General features: G+C 39.6%; 1 protein-coding gene across 2 annotated transcripts in view; it reads right to left on the reverse strand.

Annotated features, from left to right (window-relative positions):
- znf385b (zinc finger protein 385B) overlaps positions 1–14,237 on the reverse strand; it is a 48,433-nt gene extending 34,196 nt beyond the window's left edge. For both annotated transcript variants that reach the window (XM_079356837.1, XM_079356836.1), the window contains exon 1: positions 13,981–14,237. The gene's annotated coding sequence lies outside the window, so the exon portion shown is untranslated. The remainder of the gene's footprint in view (positions 1–13,980) is intronic.
- Between the last annotated feature and the right edge of the window lie 5,148 nt (positions 14,238–19,385).

A 19,385-nucleotide genomic window follows, 5' to 3' on the forward strand; every position in this document is an offset into this window, starting at 1 on the left:
AAATCATGGCAGCGTCACTAAACATGATGTACGACCATTAAGACTGTTGTATGGTGGAAACCTTTTATGGCCAAAATGTGTGTCAGCTTAACAACAAGGAGCAGGCAACTGCAGAGTGTGTCATTGTTCAGTGGGCTATGAAGGCTTTTATGAGCTGTTGTTCAGGTCTGAAGGATGTTTCTAACCCATGTAACCCTGCAACTGACAATATGATAACACACCAGAGATACAGGCTTTACACCTTTATAAATCCAATGTTATCTTTTCTTGCTCATACTGTTTTCATGTCAGAGAGCGGACAAACGAGGAGCTATCTGAAGGGTTCAAAGCGCCAATTTCTTCTGGTGTGGAAGATAAAGTCGACGCGATATTATGGGGGGCACTAATGTATGTCACTGTTCCCTGAGAGAAACTGCACAGCACACACACACACACACGCGCACACACACACACACACACACACAAACAGTAACCTGAGGGAACAACTGGACAAAGAAACTAATGGAGATGTGAAAAGACAGAGAGGGAGGTCTTAGAGTGGCTCTCTCTCACCCTGAGGCCAGTAGCTGGTAATGACAGTGGTCAAAGACACACACACACACGCACACACTCACACTCACACTCACATACACACACGCAGAGTAAACAGCACAGTGGCCAGCAGCAGTAGAGATCCTGAAACGAACTACTAGATCCGGTTTGATGTTTGTGTGTTTGTCCCTGCAGGAATCTGAAATCTTACAATCACAAGAAACGAGTGAAATCTCCAACCTTTGCCTTACAAACATCGTCGTTATATGATAGTAATTTAAAAGAATATATTTCCAGTGATGATTTTCGAACAAATTAATTCAGAAAGAATCAGAAATTGAAGTCAGACAATAATTCAACATCCACAAAGGCAGAGTTTCCTCCCAGGCCGTGCTCGACCTCCAACAAGCTGCACAAGTTCATATCTCACCAACCATTTCATTTTCCGACCTCACAAACATAAACTGGAGCAGCTCTGACCTGAAACCACAAACTTTACGCTGGATTTATGGAGCTTGTTGGAAGGAGGGGGAATTCAGGCCAACAACTTTCACAGAAGTTCAAATTTTCTTGGCAAACTTTTTACATTCTACTTACAAGACAAAACTTCTCTGAGGTTGTTAAACGATGACTCTGAACCTAAATATGGAAGCGAGCATGAGATAAAATACACCGATGGACCCACATTCAGTGTCGATGAAATAATGGGGCCATTTATGAATGTTTTGTAATTTATCACTGTGTCCTACTTGTCTGTGATGTTTGATGGATTGTCTCTAAGGTTGACTTTCTCGTGTAAGACAACTTTAACTGATAAGAAAATGCCTGGAAAACTACCCAATGAGCGGCTTTAAATGGTATACATGGTGCACCATGTTTCCAACATATGTGAATGTAACCCAAACTTTACAATGTATCTAGCTCTAGTTCATGATGTGTTGTCTGTATTTGCAACATGTTTTTGCTGAAAATGCAGACGAATAATCCAGAGAGATAACCCCATGCATATTGGGTCTTTTTTTTATTTAGATTGGCATGATGAGATTGGGTGAAGACTTAAAATTGTAGACTTTGAAACTAAGGGTGTGACAGGTTTGTGTTTGTCACGTAGCTTAATTTTGGATTCCATGGTTCAGTGTTTGCTGCTCAAAGTTAGCCACACCTGGCAGTACCCACACCCCAATCCAGTTGGTGGTAATGCTTTCTTTTAACAGCTATTAAACTACAAACTAAGAAGAAGCAGATGCAACGAAACACACGAAGAAGAAGCGTTATGCATTGCATCAATATGACACGGCAGAGCTAGAACAACTGCCCGCTTCTTTAAATGTTGGGGAAACTTTGGGTTTCGCAGTGCTGTATGTCATTGGACACATAATGCTGATGAATGTTAGACAGGATCACCCAGAGATGTCAACACTGGAGCCTGGAAACTGCTGTTATTAAAAAGGTTATTCACAGAAACAATAACCATTTCGCACCTTTTGCACATCACCTGGCTTAAGCCTACAATTTAGTTAAGATAGAGGTGTGTTGTCAATCTGGTTGATGTGTTTTTCAGTTTAGCCGCTGTGCCAACTGAGGGCATCACCTTCTATTGTTAATGTGTGAAAATAAGGTCATCCCCATCATCACACATGTATCTGTGTCTAAGATGATCAGAACCAAGGAGTCCCCGAGCCTTCAGACTGCAGTGAACATGAAGACCTGCAGGAGGCCGTAACATGAAGAGTCTCTCAGGACACTTAAGGTGATTCCCATTCAGCTAATTGTGCTTCCTCCCTCCTCGAGACACTGACCTGAAACCCACCGAGGGTAGCTATCATCAGGATGTTTTAAACCCTTCAAGCTCCCGAAGATTAAGACATATCCAGTGATTATTCTCTTCTAGGACAGCAGCGCCGCTTTGATCAGTAAGAAATTTAAAAGCAGCACCCGAACTGTTGCTGCTGAAATAACACTAACTCTGAAATGAAAATTATTCCATCATAACTGTGGATTTCGTCAAATATTAGTGGAATAGAAATAATATTGACTACTTTAAGACAACCATGTCAATAAATAAATGAATGGATTTGTCTTTATCCTATAAACACATACAGTACATTCAGCAGTTTTTATTATACTATCCTGTCTCAAGAGTATTTCATATCATTGAATAAAAAATACATTATCATATTTATTTAATTCATATTCAATTTATTTATTATCACCTTTAGAAATGTGTACTTGATCTTTCTGTGACATTATAATTGACCTATTTTTCAAATGTTTTGTAGTTTTGATTCATTATTTCATCAACAGGTTAGGTTTATTAACAGCAGAGGCGTGAGGACTTTTACACTTAAAACACTTCGATTCAGGTCCTCAGAGATCCTCGATATACATACAAATGTTCAAATCCCAGACCTATGACTATAGTGTTGTTGTGAACTGCACCATAGGCCAAGTGTGGTTCAAAACTGTCATCCGTATCCATTCTGAAACATCTGCATCCAGATACAGTATGTATTTACAAGAAGAGAGAGAGCAGAGTTTAAAGTCATCAGTCAAAGCATCTACAACCTGAAGTATCGTCCTCCAACACCTTCAATCTACTTTAAGAGACAGCCATGAAAATCATGGAGGTCCATCAACAACCCAGCCTGCAGGACGTCTTTCAACAAAACATAAACAGACAGGCACAAAACATATAATCTCAGCCCCCTCTCATGTTCTTCACCCCGAGTACCAGCACCTCCCCTCAGGCAGACCATCCAGGGCGCCCTTAGGTTTCAAAAATCACTCACACAGTCGGGTAACTTATATCTTAATTTTACACCAAACTAATCTCAATCACTTTCACTGAAAATGCAGCATTAAGAAATCGTAATAAATAATTGAGTTGATCTATTTCTGCCTTTTTTTTTTTTTTTTGGAGCTTCCATAAAAAATCTGTTTTGTTTTTGACAGCTATTTTAATAGTCGTAGGAGTAATGTTTATATTTCATGGCACCTCAACACTGTAGCACTGCTCATATAAATATTTAAGCTGCGGTTTTAAGGCACAAGCTGACCTTTAAAACTGTCTTACAAACATTGGGACCTTTGGGCTCGAGTCCGATGTGGGTATTTACATTTCTTCTAAAAATGCTACTGAGACAGGATGACCCATTTGGAAACTCTGTTTGCAGCATCTTTGGTATTCTAATTTTGCATCCTCGTTCAAGAGCTTAAACACGTTAAGGAGCCAGCAATGAGGGAATCGAGGAGCTGCATTAGCTAAATGGAAAGCACGCACTCAGACAGGTGGAAAGACAGGTTTGCAGACAGTCCAGCTTTCTGTCCGTCTGTTTTCTGGTTGTCATGGCAGCTCTGTTTAGTTATACCGAGAACACACGGGGAAACTATGACATACACACACACACACACACACAGGCACACAGCAGTGTGAAAGGTTACCTGCAATCTCACGCTGATTCTGCTGCTGTCACGTCAGCATGGACAGTTTTAAAGATCTCCCTCCAGAGATACATGAAATCAAAACCACCTTTATTCCTGCCTGCTGTTGGATTGTTTTCAGCAGGATTCCTTTGACTAATTTAAATTTAGTTTCTATCGCTATTTCATTGTTGTCTTTGGGGCGGGGGCCGTTTTTAAGGGCAAATTTCATAAACTTGCAGAACTTTTGTGTAACTCCTGTTTTGTGCTGTAATTCTGGTGCAATCTGTCTATTATTTCATTTGAATACTGTTGCTCTAAATTTAGCATGATTATGTATCCAGGATTGTCGTGCTGTCCAAATATGCGGCATGAAAAAGAGAGGGTTTTTTAATTAAGCCTCACAATGATGTAATTTTCCAGCGATGATTCATGCAAAATGCTATTTTTTAAAAAAAAAGAAGAAAACAATCATTTTCAGCATGTTTGATGTTGGAGCTTTTTAAACTAAATTGTAAAGAGCAATAAAAAAAGAATTGTCTGTTGTAGAGATTAGGTCACATTAGATAGTGGTTATATTCCATTACAGTACGGTTAATGTATTCAATGACTGATAAGTGATGACTTGCTCCAGTCTGTTGCTCTCAGCAGAAACAATTTCACAGAATCAGGGGTTTGTATCACTCTCAGAAAGTGATGCAGAGTGTATTTGTGCAACTCTAATCCTCTCATGTATATGGCTGACATCATGTTGTTTGGTTTACATACTGCAGCAGGGATTATACGCACACACGCAAGCATGCACACACACTTACAAGGATGCACACATACACTCAGAGCAGGAGGTACAGGAGGTTGCTCTCTTCTTTTAACCTTCAATCCAGGACACTGTGACTTCAATTCTGTCTTTTAATAGCTGCTCCATCAGGACCTGACACTTACTATTCAAGGTGAAAGTCAGATTTCACACTAAAATCCAGGTCTAACTGTTCCTGCCAGCGAATACTCGCATATATATAAAAAATCAGTTTAATGTGCACAAAAAAAAAAAAAACAAGAGAGAGGACATTCAAAAATAGAAAAAAAAGACCTAAACAATCTCTAGCCTGCTTAATGGAGGAAGACCATGGTGTTGGTTGGCCATCAAAAATTAATCCGAGGCACTCTCATTGTTACGACACAACAAAATCTTTTTGACATGATTGATTTAGAAAACTAAAATGATGCTTTAAAGAGAGTTTGGACTGTCTTTTTTGTAAACACTGTTAGTTCCCCCTAGCAACCAGCAGACTCCTAACTGACGGCAGGGGAATATTGTTGCGTTTTGATAAACTGGCTGCCTTCCTCCCCGTCGGCAGTCTCTATGCTAAGCTAAGTGTAGCTTCATATAGAATCCCAACAGATGGAAGACTGCAACCAAAATGATCAGGATAACAAACTTTGCTGTACAATTATTGAACATCGAACAGATGATTTGGAAAAAGAAAGCAGAACGAAGTAAAAGAAAAGCAAGGACTCGCTGAAATTAGAATTATTCTTCAAATTGCAAAAATGTCATTGGGAGTTGAAGTAAACACGTGTCAATGATTGTGTTTCCGGCCTGTACAGGAAGATTTAAAATCACAGAGATAAACCAGATGTTCCTCTATTACAGAGTGACTGGGATTAACACACAAAAACACACATAAACACACCGCTGCATGTAGGTTACCAGGCAGGCTGTGTGGGATTTGGAGGGAAATGATTGGTGGAGCCAGAAGGGGATTGCGGGATTGGGATTATAATCTACAGATTTGTGTTTGTGTGTGTGTGTGTGTGTGTGTGTGTGTGTGTGTTGTAGCTCAGTTAGTATAATCTGTAGTCTAATAATGGAGATTACGACTTGCACTCTTCTGAGCATCTACTGACAGTTGTCTGACTTCCCAGCCAAGAGAAAGGCTGTGTGTGTGTGTGTGTGTGTGTGTGTGTGTGTGTGTGTGTGTGTGTGTGTGTGTGCATTAATTACAAACTTTTTAAGCAGAAGTCAGTCTTAATCCTCATCCAATGGTGTTTATTCAGTGTACTAGCTCATCATTTTACCAAAGTTGCACAGTGACTGAAGAGAACAATTGTTGGTTTGCTCAGCATTCAAAAGTACTGGGAACCAAACGCAGAGAGAATTGGCTTTTCTCTGCAGACTCCACAACAGACAAATATCACTTGAGCCACCAAGGACCCAATTTTGGAGACGAGACCATCACTAATTGGCAGTGGCTGACCTAGCAGTGCTTTCATGCAGGACCCCAGCACCAAGGCACTGATGGCTTTAAGCAGACAAACACGGGCTCATCAGTAGGTAAATGAATACATCATGATAGTGGAACTTCTTCCAACACATCTGTGAACATTTGGATCAAATATTCATAAATTCCTTCCAAACCCTCAGAACCACAGTACTTCAATCTCTACTGCCAGTTCAGGTTGTACAATTTCTGATACTGCTTGTTTTAAATATAATCTCCATGTTGATGGTCAACAGCATCAAAAAGTACTGAAGCTATAAAAGAAAAGACTTCAGATCTTTATTCATATTTGTGGCCAAAAGCTGCCTCGAGCATCAGACAGTGAGCTCTGTCTCAGTTGCAGAAATAAATTGGCAAAGTGTTTGTCAGTGTGCAGGAACATCCCTGCAATTTGGTCATTAAAACCAAGAAATTACCCAATATAGGATGCCTGTGACTTCAATTTCTGTTGCTGTGGCATCATAAGAGATTTCATTTTTTCTATAATCATACAGAAGTTTAAAAATCTGGTACCATTTCAACTCCTTTCAAGCACATCATTGTAAGTATCAGCTGTATTCACAGTTGAGTTTGAAGACTTGAAGCTGCTCCTGAAAAACATCAACGGGACCAGAAAGACGATAAGGAGACAATGACATCACTTCCTTCTCTACATGCTGACTCATCAAACATTCAACAGTTTCTCCACTCAACTAATGGAAGAAGAAACATGAGACAAGCACACCGAAACAAACACCTTGGTGAGAAGGTGGATTAAAGTAAGGGCACACTGATTAGTTTCAAGGGGTTTCAAAGCTGAAAGAATTACATCACAGTCGAGAGGCGGATGTAGAGGGTAAAAGTTTTCTCTCTGTTTCTATATAGAGGTCAAGCATCGCCTCACACAAAGGGCGTGTGACTTTGTTTGGAAAGACAAACTTTCCTGTACTTATCTCGCTGACATAGAAGCTGTCGGAGAGGAACGTCTACACCAAAAAAAAGTCGGATGATTCAGGAAATCTCCTACTTTGACCGAGCTCCATTGTGGAGCAAGACTGATGTACAGAGTGACATTTTCCTTCATTACCATAAACACGTACTGAGGTTTATTTTGACTCAATCCCTGCTGCCATAAAAACTCACTGGGGCTCAGCCGTGTTTTACATAAATGTAAAATGTTCTCCTGTTTGAAAGAAAATCGCTCAGATGACTATGTACAAAATAACATTATGTATTTTGACCAGTTATTCAGTGTTTTTAATGGGTTTCCATGTAAGAGATTAAGATACAGCCTGATCAACTTTTCAAGCCCCTGTGATCTCCATTTTGTTCGGACTGAGGCAACTGCAGAAAAACCTCACACTAGGATGTGGCTAAAGTGAGGAGTGTGAGGAGAAGCTAGTGTGCAGCTTTTTCACTCCAAGCAAGTCTGCAGACTCCTTTATAAGAGGCAAGTGGAGCATCTGATGGCACAGATGTAACTAATGTAAAGTCTCTCTGTAGGAGACAACAGCTGAGCTGCTTCTTCCTTAATAAATCAACCAGCTTCTCTTAGCGTGCAGGAGGTTGAGTTGGCTAACACCACACTATCGTTTTTAATACCCATCATTGTACAGGTGAAGCCAAGGGCGAGATATGACTCGTCATATTTACTTGTCTTTTGTTTGTAGTTGTTAGATTTGGGGTAGATTCATCTGCAGCCTTATATTTACCTGGCAGTAATTTCACTGAATTAGCCATGCCCAACTGTGTGAGTTGTTCTGATTTGGACTAGCTGTATCACTCTTAAACAAAATAATAAGTGTACATGCTGAGCAACAGGAAGGAATCTCCTTGTTTCAGACGTGTCAGTGTTGACTTTTTCAGAGCAGCCTGAAATCTCTGAAAACACATCTCCAGATCCAGCTGAATTCCTGTAGATGTTGCATGACTGTCCATCTGTATCAAAGGTTAAAATGACAAACATCCTGCAGCCTCCCAGCTGATGGCAGAGTGTATATGTGTGTATATGTGTGTATAAGTGTGTCAGTGTGACCTTCACAACTACAGTGTGGGTAATACCTCAGAGACACAAGTCGCGAGGATACACTTCATCACTGCCGTCCTATTTACACACACACACACACACACACACACACACACACACACACACACACACACACACACACACACACACACACACACACACACACACACACACACACACACACACACTAACTGGACTTTTTCCACAGTGTGAGTGCACACACGTCTTACCTCTCTCAGGCCAAGCTCTAATTGTGTTTTGATAATAATCGCCCAATCACATTTCATTACGGTCATCACTTTCTCTTTGTCACATGACACGGAGTTAATTAAAAAGTCTTAAGACAACAAGGGGAGCAGGTGCACACGAGCTCTCACTCTCTCTCTCTCTCTCTCTCACACACACACACACACACACACACTCACACATACACACACACACAGGTAGCTCCATAAATCACAGCAGACAGAATGGGAGTAATGACGTAGCTAGCTGTTAGCACTCTGTAAAGTGGGCAGCAAGCTAGCTAACACGCACACGCATTAAGTACTCGACATACTGCAGTATTCATAGTATTATGTCTGCAGTGACAAAGAAACATCCCTCAGGGATGTTGTTACACAACAACAAAACTACTCAGCGAGCACAAAACACACTGAGTAGTTATCAGTTTGAGCCAACATTTTGCAGAGATAACCACTTCTGAGTTCAGAAAAGTTATGTTGGTTTATTATAAATGCAGGGTTTGATGTTTTACCACTCCACTTTCCCTCAGGGGTTTGATTGTGAGACTGATAACACCCACACATAGTGCAATAATATTTAAAACTGGGACTGATAGCTTAGCTTAGCATAAAAAACAGATAAGACCATCCCACTGTTTCATCAAAGACACAGTCAAGCACATAATCTTTTATAATACAGTCGGCACAGATGTGAGTGTGGCTGTTTGCCTCTGTATGTCAGCCTTGTGACTGATTTGTGACCTGCCTCTCGCTGTCAATGACAGCTCCAGTCCCTGTGGTCCTCAAGAAAGTGTCTGTCATCATAGTTAGTTCTTATTACACTGATTTATGCCCAAGTGTTCACCTTGCTTTGAATTTTAGCTTTAAGCTGTTTACTTGATAGGAAAAAGACGAGATGTGACGTCATGATTGAGAGCTCTGTTGACGAATGCAGATCCTGCAGCGTTCTTTAGCGGAGCAGCAGAGTAGAAAAGGAAACATCACAAAGACTAACACAGAAGTTATTAAACTTTCCATAACTGCAAGTGTCTGCTTCAAACTGACACAAGTGTCTGTTTTGCTGTAGACTGAACTGACTTGAGGGGTCTTTGCCGTTTTCGGGATTTAGCCAAATGTTTGCATTGGTTAGCTGAAGGGGCAAGGCATCAATTCCTCTGTGCAACCAGCCAGCTCCCTTCACCACATGGCTTTACCCGAAATGACATCACAAGTCTAAAATGTGAGGACCGGTCACAGGGGTGTCTTGGCTTTAAATACATTGGTGTGAGATGGAGACATGTTGTCCATATTTATATAGTATAAAGTACTTAAAGGTGGATTCTTTCCTTTAAATAGAATAAAGATACCTGACATCAGTCTCTAGATTTATTTATGTGAATACATGAGTTATATACATCTTTAAATCTAACAAAATCACATTAAAATGTTTTAAATCATCAATCTGAGAGCAAATGAGCATATGCTTTAAAAGAATACAAATGTATACAGTATGATAAGTCATATGGTTAACTTAAAATAAATGTGACATTCATGGCTACGTAGCTATAAAGTTGTAAGTCTGAGCTCATTACACCTGCCTGCTGTCAATCCACACAAACACACACACACACACACACACACACACACACACACACACACACACACCCACCCACATGATGCACAAAGAGCTAGATTTAGTACAGAAACAACAGTTTGGTCTTCTTCCATGTTTGTGCTAGTGTTCTCTCCGCAGGTTTCCAAACTAATCTGTCCTGACGTAACAACATGCTGCTCCTCAATCTGCCCACTGCTGGAGTCCTGGCACGCACGCTGAACACACACACACATGAGCACACACGCACACACACACACAAACAACAAACACACACACTCTTGCACTCGCACTCTCTCTGAAACACACCGGTCACACTTATTGTTTAGTAATGTTGCCATGCTCTATAAATAGATAAAATTGATTTGTGTGGAGGAGAACAAGAGTGTGTTACAGTAGAATAAATGTACTGTAAACTGCACAATGCAAACTTGCAGTTTCTTGGCTTGGACTCAAAGCTGCACACAAACAAAAAAAAAAAAAAAATACACACACACACACCTGCAGAAAATTTTTTTTTTTTAGTGCATCCAACAACTTTTTTGGACTGGCAAGTTAGCGCTGTCTTGCAGCCAGCTTGTGTGGCTAACAATTAGTGAGTACATACTATTGGCAGGTTAGGACGGTGTCAAGGCAGGTTAAATGGTCTAAAAGCAGATTAGCGTAACTGTATTAATGACCACCAAACAACAGGTTTAATCAGACTACAAGCAGGCTGGCAGAGCACAAGAGCCAAGTAAACTGTCTCACAGCAAGTTGTAAGGGCTAAGAAACTAGGAGTATCGAGAAACAGCTAACAACAGGCGACTGGAGATCAGTGGTTCAGTCGGCTGGCTGTCAAAGAGACGTTGGGGGATTCGATCCTCACCCACATGTTCGATACTCCTTGACTAAGACACTTCACCTCAAACTGCTCCCTATGCTTCGTCGGCAGCATGTGAATGTGTATGAATGGATCAGTAAATACTGATGGACACTTTACAAAGCAGCCTATATCAACAGTGTGTGGATGGGTGAGAATGTGTAGGAGTGTAAAGGGGCTTTGAGTAGTGAGAAGACACTATACAACGTCAAGTCCATTTACCATCCAATCACCTCTTACGCTAGTCTGCCAAAGTCAGAAACAGTTGAACAACCTGTTTCATGGTTGTTCAAAAACTAACTCTAGTCCATGAGGAAGCACAGTAAAAAAAAACATCAGAAAAGAGAAAAATCCTCACTTTGTGTGCCAGTGACGTGGAAGGGTTAGAGGTGTTTTCCTTCTAATCACATAATGACTTTGAAAAACAGCCCATCAGTGGTCGTCTTAACTTGATTGTTGATTTAAAATCTGCAGTCTGCTAAGTCTGAGATCAAGACAAGAAATGCTTTTGATTCCGAGACAAGACTTAGACCTTCAAAAAGTGTTCTCAAGACCGGTCTTTAGTACTACAACTCTAGTTAGTAGTATGCTGATGCTCAAACATTTAATCAGCTGGTTGAACAGCAGGTAAGAACAATACAACTATGAGAGCAGTGAAAAAAAAAGTAGATGGGTCTACTCGAACTAAAAGCTGATTAGGACACTTTCACAACTACCTGTACAGTCCAGAAACAGGTTAGCATGGTTTTACAGTTTGTTTGTATTGTCTCTGTTTTGCATATTTAGAGTTAATTGCTCAGGACTGTTAGCTCTGCCTGCTGTCTTCAATAGAAGATGTCTGCTTTAATTAAGTGGATTAGAGGTAATAAGACTCAGAGAGACTAAGACAAACAGATTTAAAGTCCAAATGTCCAAACAAAGAGCTCTAGGAAACACATCAACTAAAGGAAACATGGAAATAACTGCTAGGAAACAAGGTATAAAGAAAGAAGACATGGGGGAAGGAGAGATAGAAAGGACAGAAGTGTTTGCGTTTCATGAAGCACCGGAGAGATGGAAGAACCAAAATCACTTTTTCAGGTCATGAAGGGAAAAGTTGGAAAAATTGAGGCAGGGAAGAAACAAAAGGTGGAGAGGTTGAATTAGGAAAGGAAGGAAGGAAATGTGAAAGGAATGGGAGGGTGGGAAGGAGGGCCTCAAGAGGGAAGAATGGAAAGCAGAAGGCATTATAGATTGGACAGTTCTGTTTTTAGGTATCTTTCTGTCCGAGCTGCAGGGGGCACCACAGTCCATCTGATCAGAGGTCAATAACAGCCGGAACTAAACACACACACACACACACACACACACACACACACACACACACACTCATACTGCCACCTATGTGAAAATTAACATCATCTCTACGACAGAAAGTCAGAGACACAGGAAAACCTAGGGCTATTTTGTGTGTCTGTGTGTGTCTATGTGTGCGTGTGTGTGTGTGTGCGTGTGTGTGTGTATGAGCGTGAGTAAGGGCTTTGTAAGGGATTACATGAAAATAAAAAAGCATGATCACCACATATGCAAGATCATTCTGCCAGCTTATCTGCTTGTTCCATCCTCTAAAAAAATGTGTTGTTTGTGTTTCAATTTTAACAGCATTGTTCATTTAGTATTTCAATGTGGAACAATGCACCAGATTATTTCTGTTATGGATCACAGTTTAATTGTTTGATTTTCTAAACAACGGGATGCATTGAAAAAGATCGGCTCTTCTTAAAATGCAATGTGCAAAAGAAAAGGCAGCCAAGAGTCCTTTTTAACTGGTTCTGTCTGATGTTAAGGACTGTGCAGCCTAAAGAAGTGACAAGATATAAAAAGACTGTGAGAAAAGCTACAGATTACTGTTCTGTCAGTAAGAACATTTGAATTATCAAACACAGGTACATGAAGAAGATTTAGGAACAATTAAACTGAGCATTAGTGCATTAGTCACTGACAGAAATGACTGATCAGGAAAGAGAGGGCAACTTTTATGAGACAGATGTGGTGGAAGCAACGTATAAAATAACCTCAGTTACAATAACTACATTTAAAAAATTATACTTCATTATAACTTTTAAGTTCAAAGCAAAAATCTTCAACATACTAAAAGTAAAATGATAAAACGTAGAGGCTTACAGATGAATGAGCTGTTGTCACTAAGAGGTGGAACAGTTTGAAGATACTTTAGTATTTTTCACAGTGATGTTCGCAAAATTCATTTTATAGAAACAAAGAAGGTAAATGTGGTTTTTTTTCAGTTATACTTGCAGTTACTTGTCATGATAGAAAACCCAACATCAGCTTAAGGACATGTTGCATTATTCTATTTTTAAAGAACTCTACATTTTAACTCAACCTAAGTCAGCTCCACATTTCAACCGCTATATAACATCTGCAAGGTTTTCAGTAATCCAATACTATTGGCTACCATATAATTATGAAGACTGACATGATTCTTCCAATATCCTACTTTTTCATAATAAAGCCTTTATTTTCTTTGAAAAGACTAAATGCCAGAATTTTATTTTGAAATGTTATTCTTACTGCAGTAACTCCAAAGGTTGTGTTTTTAGTAACATTGGAAATTTTTGCCTTGCGAAATTTAGAAAAGAAATGTTTTACTTCATAACCTTCCAGCCAGCGCTGTATAGCCTGATACTTATTCAAAAAGAAAAAAGGTGAAAATAATGAATCTTTTTCTGACAATGTTGAGCAATGAAGTCCAACCAAATGTTCATGAGAGTTAAACGTTGTGGGTAAAATCAACAGAGACAATGTGCGGACAAATAAGTGTCATGAAATGTGAAATGAAGAACGAGACACGGACAGACTTGATTGTTCCGTAGAAGGAGCAGACGGACGCACAGTCCGGTTCAGTTTTGGATTAAAGCTTCTCCGTCTCTTCACCTTCAGCCAACATAAATAAAAGATAAAAGAAAGAACAGCAGCAGGAGGAGGAGAACAGGAGACACAGAGACATTTGGGGAAGAGAAAAAAAAAGGAGGAAGGTGACTTACCGTAGGAGGAGGAGGTGATGGATGAATGAAGAAAGTAGGGTCCTGTAGGTTTAAAGCGCTGAACTCCGCTCACACAGCTTCCAGCTACCTAATCATTGATCAATAATCGATACTGGCTCTGTTGTCCTGACTGCACGTCCACGCGCGTTTTTATTTTTATTTTTCTTATTTGTTCAGCCACCTGTCATCGCTTCCATCAGGTATCCGGACACTGACCAACTCTGTGGGAGCCTACGGAGAGCCGCGCGCTCTGCGCCGCACAGACGGGAGAGCGGTGGAACTGCGCATGCGCCACACACAAGCAAGCGAGAAAAAGAGAGAGAGAGAGAGAAAATGAGAGTGTGTGTGTGTGTGTGTGTGTGAGAGAGATGAGATTAAATTGCTTCCAATAAAAATAAAACATTGGATTGATTTATAAAGGGTGAAAGCAGCTTGTTACCTTTATGTTTGTGCTCCTGTGTGAGAGAGAGAGATTCTGGTTCACATTGTTCCAGGTTTTCTTGATGGCAAAGAGGGGATAAAATCTTTTTTGTAACCCTGTAAATACTGGCTGCAACACACACACACACACACACACACACACACACACACACACACACACACACACACACACACACACACACACACACACACACACACACACACACACACACACACACACACACACACACACACACACACACACAGTTTCTTAACAGGGTTTTGGATCTTCAGCTTCTCTATTTACTGTCAACCAACCTGTTCAGGAGGGGTCAGGTTAAAGGTTCATATGACACTGTCTAAAACTATAGCTAATGAAAATGTGTTTTACAATAATAATTCCACATAATTAACATCCACAGCAACAACAAAACTCTTTTGATTCAAAATTCACCTCACCATACAAGATTTGCATTAAAATCTCTAATCATTCAGATTCAGTTGTTGATGAAATGTGTCAGGTTACAGGCACACAGAAAGTTGTGATGCATTAAAATGAGATTCAGCTGTCACGTATTTACTTCACCTCTGTAAAAAAACAACAACAACAATGTATTATTTGACAGTCAAGAGGCATGACGAGGTGAACTCTTCTTTGTAAGCAAAAAGGTTGGCTCATTGTGTTTCTCGTCAGGAAGGGGACCCTATATTGATTACCAACCTGAGGTCCTGGTCCCCCCCTATAGTGGATGTGCAAACTATCTGCTGTGAGGTTTCTCAGAATTAGGGCTCAGCGTTTTCGTTTTCTAAACTAGAATTTAAGTGCCTGATTACAAAAGCTCAGATGCTTAAGAGTCATTTGAGACTTTTTTAAGAGTGTTAATAGAAAAGCCAAATGCCTTATTTGTTCTCTAGAAGTTTCACGAACCAATCAAAAGTTAGTTGTGGAGAGAACAAACTTTTGTAAAGAGAACCCCAAGGAAAAGTTTTAACATTTTATTAACTCTCTGATTGACTTTTCTCTTGATTGATTGATTTTGATTTGACTTTGCTAAATCCGTTTCGAAAAATGTGAGGATAACAGAAATGGATGATTGACCTCAAATAACCCAAAGATTCTTTATTATGCACACACACACACACACACGCACACGCACACACAGACACAGACACACAGGTAACACGATGTCAAAGAGTTGAGACATTTCACACTGCAACTCTGAGAGACACTTAAAACTCCCTGTGCTCAGCGAGCTCCAACCACATTTTCTCTTTTAAGGATAATCCAGAGGCTATTTTTTTTTTACTATCCACAAATCCCATGAAAGCCCCAAATCAACAATGAATTATTAATTAATCCACCCATCAGTGTTATTTTTGTAGCTGAAGCCTGACCATAAACTGCACTGGTTGAAAGACATTGTTTCCAGAAACACTAAGTCGAGTACTCATGTATTCTGCCACTGTATTTCATATGCTGACATTTTCTCAAACTTACTTCTTACGTCTCAGTTATGATATTAATGAGCCTTTAGAAACTTTTTCTTTGTGTCCTATTTCTTTTAGATCTCCATCTTCGACAAGCTGCTCTAGTTTAGAGAAGCTCTGCAGGTTTGCCCATTATTATGCTGACATTTCACATAGAGGATAAGTGTGTGTCTGTGTGTAAACATAGCGTTATGGGTTCATCGTCGGCCAATCCTGAAGGTACATATCACTCCAAAATGGATTCTTGGATGTACACATAATATGACAATGTTGGACATGAGTTAAAGGACAGTGTAAGCAAAGAGCACAAGTGGCAGAAATAAATAAATACAATAAATAAATGCATATCAATTTGCCTCATCCGCTTTTATAACTTGTGCAGCATCTCCTGTACTTTTAGTCACATCCGCTTTGTGTATGTGGTTGTTTACCTGTTAACTCAGTAAAATGTGGATATATGGAGATACAAGGTTGCAGTTATAGCTTGTCTTTATAATTTATATCTAAACTTGTACACGTTTCCATTATCAAGAAAATCAATGGCATTTGGCACCAGACTGTGTTCCTCAATACACCGTTTAAGGTTTCAAAGCCACTATCAGGATCTTCTTTTAGCTGGCAGCTCATGGAAATCAACAAAGCTAGAGACCGGCTGGTAAACATAACGGAGAATGCAGCCGAAGCATCAGACATGCTTCTCTGGATTTGATTGAGAACAAACACAGAGCTTAAAGTAAATATCTCGTATTAAAACGAGTAATCATGTCGCTCGTCATCTTCTAGTTGTGTACATCTGCTGACAGTCACAACCACACATGTATGGAGGCCTTTAAGTCAACATGTTATCTTTTAAAAAAGGGCTACTGACTCTTTGGTACCATAAAAATAACATTTAAGTTCAATAAAAAAATGTAACCCAGATCTTAAATATTTGACATTTTATATAATTTTGTGAACATTTCCCAAAACTTAGCCGAACATCTTAGAAATTTGACCCAACTTTGGGTTCTGTACTAAGATTTGAAAGATCAAGAAAAAGCTGTAAGTGTGTCCTCCACTTCTCACCTCCATCCCCCTTCTTGCTCTCTGCATAGGGCCTCGCTGCGGTTTCCCAGAGTTCTTTGCAGCTCCAAGGTCCCGGTGGATCCGTTTCTCCGTTTGCTGCTACGGCAAACCAATGTGGTCCTTCTACTCCTCAGGAAATCCAGCCAATCACAATCCAGCACTGCAACGACCCACTTACACATGCATACATAACGCACACACACCCACAGGCATCTCCCCCTCTCACCTTGAACATCACATCAAGGTTGTTCAAGGATACAGCAGTGTGTGTGTGCTTGCGTGTGTGTATGAGCGAGAGAGATTGACATAGAGAGAGAGATTGGAGCTGGAAGACAATCCAGTAAAACCAGTACACACACACATACACACACACACACACACACACACACACAATAGACATACAACTACATTAATACACAAAGAGATTCAAGTTTACAGTAATAGGATATCCATTAGAAAGGCTTATATTCATTTCATTTCAAGGGAATAGCTGAACAGTTTGGGGTTACGATAAACCTAGCTAGCTTAATTTAAACTGGGGACATCTAGTAGCTAGCCTGAATAAGAACAAATTGAATCTAAATCTACTGTTGTTTCTCTTTTGTTTAATTTTTTAGAGTGATGAGGTTGCCAGGCAACAAACAAAAACTCCTGTCACTTTCCTCTTTAAAAAAACAAATGGTAATATTTGTTTTGTTGTTGTTTTCTTCTTAAATGTGCAATCAGCAGGTTAACTATTAGGTTAACTATTATTAGTCTTTATGCTAAACTAAATTTATTGGGCTGAAGCTGAATAGCTTTTACCATACCGACATGACAGTAATATCAATCATTTCATCTAACTCTGGAGATAAATGATGCACAGCTTTGTGGCTCCAACACAAACTGGAAAGGTTTTTAATGTTTAAGAGCATGTGAATGTGTTTTATTGTTCACATTTATTTTCCAAAGAGAAACGCAGAGAAGAAGCCTCCTCATAAAAAAAACACACAAAAAAAAAACGCGAAGACAAGACGCAAAGATATTCAGGACGTCTTCATTTGGAACAAGAACTTCAAAAGGCTCGCATCATGATCTATGACTACTTTATGTTTCCTCTATGACTTCTTTTTTAATGCACTTGATAAATACACTCGCTGTATTTCAAACTCGTACAAGACTTTTGATCATCTTCATTAAGAAAATAGCCAGTTTACCTTGTGGATTGACAAATCAATGTACTTGCACGCGAGACACATTACACGTCTTTGCATTACTGTATATTTAGAGAGTTTAAATCGGTTTAAATGCCTCAGATTGCTATTTGATTTAGAGTTCTGTTTTTAACTGAATTGAAATAAAGGCTCTTTTCTTTTGGTTCACACCTAAAAAAAAATTAGTTTCGTAGTCCTGATTCATCCCAGACTTCTGGAGGTCTTTATGACTAAACCAAATCCGTGTTTACAGTATTAATGTCCCTTTGATTCTGCCGCAGCATGTTTCATCTTAGAGGCAAATACTGCCATCTGTAAATGTTTTCCTGTGGATTTTTTGGGTTTAGACGGCTCTTTTTCTGGACTAAAGTGGCCCTAAGGGGGATGGCTCTTAATCACACAGAAAGGCTCCGTAGCACTGGCAGGTAATTGTGGGGAAGATTAATTAGTAATAGCAGGAGCTAAAAATGCCTGTTTGACTGTAGAGGTGTATTTTAGGTTGACTCTCAGCAAAATACTGACTTCCTACCACATTTTAAAGAGATAATTGTTTTAAAACAATTTCTGTTTCTGACTATACATACACACTGTTAAAAGAAATACACATTAACTACTCAATAAAACTGAGGCAACAGATTGCACACATTATTATTAATTAAATCTATCTTTGTTAAAATTTGAGTTAATGCAACTCAAATAAGTTGCTAAAGAATAAACTATTGAGTAGATTCAAATACAGCACCGAAATTAACTACATTTAAACAAAAATATTAAGTAGATGTCACGGTAAAGAGCTGGAGCACAGACGCCAGAAATATATCATGATTTGTCTTGATCTGGATAAAAGATGTCAACCAGTCGAGGGATTATAGTGGCAATAATGATGATACCCCGCTGAACCCACCTGCCTCCCACACCCACGATGGAGGGCCAAGAACTTTGATGGTACTTCAACTTATCACAGGTTACAAAAGATAGGCACTATAGATACTAAAATAAAAAAATAAAAAATAAAAATACATGTTTTTATGCTTACACAGAAATGTTTTTTGTGCAACCTCTCCTGACCCTACGTCACGCCCACTGGGGGGCGGGGGAGGGTGAGGTCGCCGCGACCCAGAGAGGGCAAGCATCGCTCAGATTTAGAGGATCTTGTCTCTGCTTATTGCGGATGATGTGGTCCTGTTGGCGTCATCGAACCTGTAATAAATAAATGAATTTTAATTATTGTGTCATGTC

Source organism: Symphodus melops, assembly GCF_947650265.1.
Source record: "Symphodus melops genome assembly, chromosome: 12".
NCBI lineage: Eukaryota > Metazoa > Chordata > Actinopteri > Labriformes > Labridae > Symphodus > Symphodus melops.